The sequence below is a fragment of the Pipistrellus hanaki genome (genome assembly GCF_964339955.1).
Source record: "Pipistrellus hanaki genome assembly, chromosome: 18".
NCBI lineage: Eukaryota > Metazoa > Chordata > Mammalia > Chiroptera > Vespertilionidae > Pipistrellus > Pipistrellus hanaki.
The window spans coordinates 40,438,990-40,446,073 of NC_140520.1; positions in this window are offsets into that span (position 1 = coordinate 40,438,990).

The window sequence follows — 7,084 nt, forward strand, 5'->3', positions numbered from 1 at the left end:
GTTTTAGTTCTTCCTTGAATGTTTGGTAAAACTCTCCTGTGAAGCCATCTGGCCCTGGGCTTTTGTTTGCTGGAAGCTTTCTGATGACTGTTACAATTTCTTCCCAAGTCACTGGTCTATTGAGATTTTTAGATTCTTCCTGATCGAGTTTTGGAAGTTTGTATTTTTCTAGGAATATGTCCATTTCCTCCAGGTTATTCAGTTTGTTGGAATAGAGTTGTTCGTAGTATTTTGTAACAATCCGTTGTATTTTGGTGGGGTCTGTTGTTATTTCACCTCTTTCATTTCTGATTTTGTTTATTTGGGTCCTCTCTCTTTGTTTCTTAGTTAGCCTGGCTAGAGGTTCATCTATCTTGTTTATTCTTTCAAAGAACCAGCTCTTGGTTTTGTTGATCATATGTATTGTTTTTTTGGTCTCTATGTTGTTTATCTGTGCTCTGATTTTTGTTATTTCCTTCCTTCTTCTTACACTGGGCTTTTCTTGTTGCTCCTTTTCTAACTCTTTGAGTTATAGAGTTAGATCATCTGTTACCCTTTTTTCTAGTTTTTTGCAATAGGCTTGTAAGGATATGAACTTCCCTCTCAAAACTGCTTTTGCTGTGTCCCATAGATTTTGGATTTGTTGTGTTTTCATTGTCATTTGTTTCCAGGATGTTTTTAATTTCTTCCTTGATTTCTCTGGTAACCCAGTCCTTGTTTAATAGCATGCTGTTTAGTCTCCATGTGTTTGATTTCTTTGGATTATTTTTATTGTAGTTAATTTCCAGTTTTATGCCATTATGGTCTGAGAAGATACTTGATATGATTTCTATCTTCTTGAATTTGAAGAGACTTTTCCTATGTCCCAAAATGTGGTCTATCTTTGAGAATGTCCCATGTGCACTTGAGAAGAATGTATATTCTGTGGCTTTGGGGTGGAGTGTTCTGAAGATGTCAATTAATTCCATCTGGTCTAGTGAGTCATTTAGGATTGATATTTCTTTGCTGATTTTTTGTTTAGATGATTTGTCGAAGGGTGACAGTGGGGTATTAAAATCTCCTACTGTGATTGTATTGCTATTAATCTCTCTCTTAATGTCCTCCAGCAGTTTTTTTATGTATTTGGTTGCTCCTGTATTGGGTGCATATATGTTTACCAGGGTTATTTCTTCTTGTTGGATTGTTCCCTTTAGTGTTATGAAGTGGCCTTCATTATCTCTTATTATGTCCTTCACTCTGAGATCTAATTTGTTAGATATAAGTATTGCTATCCCAGCTTTTTTTTTCATTTCCATTTGCCTGGAAAACTTTTTTCCATCCCTTCACCCTCAGTCTGTGTGCATCTTTTTTTCTGAGGTGGGTTTCTTGTAGAGAACAGATGTATGGGTCTTGTTTTCTTATCCAATCTGTTACCCTATGTCTTTTGATTGGAGCATTTAATCCATTTACATTTAAGGTTATTATTGATAGGTACACATTTGACGCCATTTTTATTCTATACCCGTGTTCCTTCTTCACTTCCTATTTCTTTATTTTTACAGTAGACCCTTTAGCATTTCTTGCATTGCTGGTTTGGTGGAGATAAATTCCTTCAGTCTTTTTTTGTCTGTGAAACTCCTGATTTCCCCTTCAGTTTTGATTGATAGCCTTGCTGGGTACAGTATTCTTGGATTCAGACCCTTCCTTTGCATGACTTTGTATATTTCATCCCATTCCCTTCTGGCCTGATAAGTTTCTGTTGAGAAATTGGTTGCTAGTCTGATGGGGGTTCCTTTGTATGTAACTTTCTGTCTCTCTCTGTCTGCTTTTAAAAGATTCTTACTTTGTCGTTGTTGTTTGCCAATTTGATTATAATGTGCCTTGGAGTCTGTCTTCTGGGATTCATTTTGCTTGGGACTCTGCGAGCATCTTGGATTTGTGTGGGTTTTTTCTTCTCTATTTCAGGAAAGTTTTCTGTCATTATTTCTTGAAATAATTTTTCCATGTCTACCTCAGTTTCCTTTCCTCTGGAACCCCTATTATTCGAATATTATTTTGTTTTGTATTGTCCCAAAGCTCCCATAGGCTCTCCTGCTTTTTAATCTTTTTTTCTAGAAGTTGCTCTACTTGGGTATTTTTTTCCATCTTATCTTCTAGCTCACTGATGCGGTCCTCTGCTTCATCTAGTCTACTCTTGATGCTTTCTATTGAGTTCTTCATGGTAGCGATGTCATTTTTCATTTCTTCTTGGTTCTTCTTCAATTCCTCATGGTTCTTCTTCAATTTCTCATGGTTCTTCCTCATTTCTTCTTGGTTATTGTCAAATTTCTCTTCCATTCTTTTTAGCCATCCTATGATCATTATTCTGAATTCTTGCTCTGGTAGGCTGCTTACCTCTGGCTAGTTTACTTCCTTTTCTGGTGATGCCTGCTTTTCTTTCATGTGCGGACTATGTTTTTGTCTCCCCATGGCCTCTCTTCTCACGATGTCTGGTTATGTGGTGTTCCTTCTCCTGTGTTGATTTAAAGATACAAAATACAACACTACCTGGTACAACACAAGAGGCACTTAACAGGAATGTATTTACAATATTAATAACCTCTAATAAAGGTGACCACTAGAGAAAGGCAACTTATGGGATAGGAGAGAAGGAAGAAAGGTAAAAATAAAATAAAAAAAAATTTAAAAAAGTAAAAATTAAAATTGAAAAAAAAATTAAGTAAATAAAATAAAAAAAGAGGGATAAAGAGATAGAAAAAGAGGAAAAAAGTAATGACAAAATGAAGTTGGAAAACAGGGAAAAAAAGAAAGGAGAGAGAGAGAGAGAGAGAGAGAGAGAGAAAGAGAGAGAAGAAGCAAACTAAAAGAGAAATGGGAAACAAACTATATATATGTGGAGAAAATTGCCATAGAACAACCACTGAACCCAGCCAATGCCAGTAACAATACTTGGAGATTAATACAAACTACAATATCCCCTATTATTAAGTAAGGCTATGATATACAGAAGTAAAAGAAACAAACAAAAACAGGATTTTTAAAAAAAAAAATACAAAGCAACAATAACAACACAGTAATAAGCATAACAATTTCACTAACAAGCATAAAAATTCACAATAATCAACCTTCACACAAATAATGCGAAAAGGATAGAGGGGAGAACAGTTTTTTTTTTTTTTTTTAAACTAGTTAATATAGTGCAGAGATTGGTATTTATACACTTGGATCAGGGGTTGGAACTTAGGTCTATAAGTATAGTGAGAGTTTTAGCAGGGGGTATACAGAAAGAATAGAGGAAAAACTAAAGCCGGAAAGGGATAGGATAAACCGTAGACTAAAAGGGTAAAGTTTAGTAAGAGAGTGATGTGTAAAGGTTGAGTTGAGATAGGGTTGAATGATGCTATAGTAGAGATTATAATAGAATGAAGGTTACTCCCGTTGTAAAATAAAGAAAAAATAAAATGGTACTGGAGAGGGGAAAAAAAAATTGCAAAATAGCAGTAGTAATAGTGATGATAGAGATTGAAAAATGTAATAATTAAAAAGGTAAAATCAAGTAAGGAAAAAAGAAAAAAAATCATTTCTTAAGTAAAAGATATAAAAAATGAAGATTAAATAAAAGATGTAAAAAATGAATATAAAATAATAGTAAAATTAGCTTTAAAATGTCCAGTAGTGGTCATTCACTTCCTCTGTTAATGTATTTGGCACTCCTGATTCTCGGCCCAGACAGTCTTGCAGTTCCCAGCATTCCACTGCACCTCAGATTTGTAAGGTAATCCTTAATTTTAAGTAGGCTATATCTTAGTTATTTGTGACCATTTATTTTTGATTAATTAAAAGATAAAAGAAAAGAAAAGAGAGAAAAAACAAAACAAAACAAGGCAGTTTGTAATTCAGCTCTTAGGTGTCAGTGTTACCGGTTTGACCTCCCAGTCTTTTTGGTTGCTCTGGCCTTCTTTCTCTATGGCTCTAGCTGGCAGGGTGCCAGCTGGCTCCCAGACTATCTCTTCTGGTACAGATCCCTTGTTTCCAGGAAGGCAATTTCCCCCTGCAATTTCCCCGGATATGCCCAACTGGGCAGTCCTTCCCTAGTATTCAGAAGCTAGGGGGTGAAGGGGATCAGGCACCAAGATGTCCAGATGTTCTTAACACTCTGTCCCGTGACCCCTGGCGTTTTAAAAAAAAGTCCCGCTTCTGGGGAGGATTACGTCAAACCCAGCACTAGGTGTCACTGCAGCTTTCTTTGGGTGCTGCTCGGCGGGCGGTGGTGCGCGCTCCCGGCTACAATGGGGGAGGGGCTGGAGCTCCCCAGGTACAGTAGCTGCCCGGTCCCCCAGGCTGTTCCGCAAACTCTGACCTTTCCGTGGGTGACCGAAGAACTCCCCCGAATTCATGCGCCCACGCCGATTCGGGCGTCTCAGCTGCTCGATGGACCTCCCCGCTGTGGGCTTTCCAGGCCTCAGGGATGCTCCTCCTTTCCTGGTAAGATGGTGCTGCCTTCCCGCCGGGAGAGCTCGCCGGGAGAGCCGCCGCGGCCGCGGCAGTGCTGGCCTCTTGGTCAGGAAATCCTGTCCAGCGGACCTTTCCTTACCTTCCTAGAGAATTCCGAAGCCCCTTAGCTGCCAATCAACATTCCCTGAGCGACTCAGACGTTGTTTCTATCTGTTCTGGGACCGGAGTCAGAACAAGTCCGACTGTTCGGTCGCCATCTTCAAGCTCCGCCCTCCTCAACTCTCTTTTAAATCAATAAAATTCATTGTTTTTGTTTGTGTTGTTTTGTGTCTTTCTGATCCGCCTGGCTCAGAAGATGGAGGCTCTGTCTTCCTGCTCAGCTTCCTCGCCAGCCCTCCCCTGCATTTGGGTTTTGTGTGGACACAAAATTTCCATTTTTCTCTGGTAAAATGATTGCTGGATTGTATCTTAAGTACATGGTTAATGTTAAAAATTGCCAAACTGTTTTTAAAAATGGCTGTACCATTTTCCACTCCTGCTTACATTGTGTGAGAGTTGCAGTTACTCTACATTTTCACAGGCATTTGATGTAGTGTAGTGGTTTTTAAATCCATTCTAATAAGTAGTGATATCTCATTATGGTCTGAATTTATGTTTCTCTGATGATTAATGATGCTTAACATCTTTTTATATGCTTATTTGCCATCCATATATCTTCTGTTATGATCTGCCTGTTTAAATCTTTTACCTATTTTTTAAAAGAATGTGTTTATTGATGTATAAAAAGATAACGGTTCATTATAAATTTAGAGAATGTGGAAAAGTACAAATAAGAAAGTAAACCACCTTAAATTGAATATTAAAATAACCATTTTAATATTGTGTTAACATGCAACTAAGAAGGACAGGTGGGTGGATGGTGATGAATGGATGTATGTGTGTATGTACAATTAGAAAACATACATAAATGAGATGTCTGTTGCTAATTTTTTTTTGCAGGGACACACTGACTCCATCTGCTGCTTTTTAAAAAATTGTATTTATTGTTAAAAGTATTACATATGTCCCCAAACTCCCATTGACCCCTTCTAGCTTGCCCCCACCCTCTGCTCTAGGCCTTCACCATTCTATTATCTGTGTCCATGGGTTATGCATATATGCATACAAGTTGTTTGGTTGATCTCTTATCACCAACTCACTCTCTCCAACATCCCCTCTGAGATTCTGGCCTTTTCCATGCTTTTAAGTCTCTAAATCCATTTTGCTCATTAGTTTATTTTGTTCATTAGGTTCTACATATGAGTGAGATTTGTCTTTTTTTTTTTTTTACTGGCTTATTTTGCTTGATATATTATTCTCCAGGTCCCTCCATGTTATCTCAAAGGGTAAGGTAACCTTTTTAACTGCTGCATAGTACTTCATTGTATAGATATACTACCATTTTCTAATCCCCTCATCTACTGATGGGCACTTGAGCTGTTTCCAAATCTTAGCTATTGTAAATTGTGCTGCTATGAACATAGGGGTGCATATCCTTTCTGATTGGTGTTTCCAGTTTATTAGGATATATTCCTAAAAGTAAGAATCACTGGATCAAATGGCAGATCCATATTTAATTTTTTGAGGAAACTCCATAATGTTTTCCATAATGGTTGTACCAGTCTGCATTCCTACCAGCAGTGTACTAGGGTTTCCTTTTCTCAACATCCTCTCTAGAACTTGTCATTGGTTGATTTATTTATGGTAGCCTTTCTGACAGGTGTGAGGTGATACCTCATTGTCATATTATTTATTTATTCATTTTTATAAATTTTTATTGTTCATATTATTACAAATGTTCCTTCTCCCCCCTCCCCTCCATTGCTCTCCTCCATCAGGTTCCCACCCCACCCTCTGCCCTTTCCCCACCCCCCATTGTCCTCATCTATAAGTGCACAGTTTATGTTCAGTCTCTTCCCACATCCCCTTCTCCCCTTTTCCCCAAGAATCGTCAGTTCACTCCCCTTCCATACCTCTGATTCTATTATATTCAACAGTTAATATTGTTCATCAGATTTTTTTTTAAATTTCCTTGGTTTTTAGAATCACTTGTTGATAGTTACACATTTGTTGTTCATAATGTTTATCTTTATTTACTTTCTCTTCTGAAAGAACCCCCTTCAGCAATTCATATAATTCTGGTTTGGTGGTGATGAACCCCTTTAGCTTTTTTTTTATTTTTATTAGTGAAGCTCTTTACCTGATCTTCAATTCTGAGTGATAGCTTTGCTGGATAGATTATCTTTGGCTGTAGGTTCTTACTATCCATTACCTTGAATATTTCTTGCCATTCCCGTCTGGCCTGCATGGTTTCTGTTGAGAAATCAGCTGACAATCTTATGGGTGCTCCTTTATAGGTAACTACCTGCTTTGCTCTTGCTGCTTTTAATATTCTCTCTTTGTCTTTTGCTCTTGGAATTTTAATTATGATTTGTCTTGGTGTGGTCCTCTTTGGATTCCTTTTGTTTGGAGTTCTGTGCACTTCCTGGACTTTTAAGTCTAATTCTTTCACCAGGTGGGGGAAGTTTTCTGTCACTATTTCTTTCAGTATGTTTTCGATATCTTGCTCTCTCTCACCTTCTGGGACCCCCATAATTCTGATGTTGGTTTGCTTGAAGTTGTCCCAGAGGTT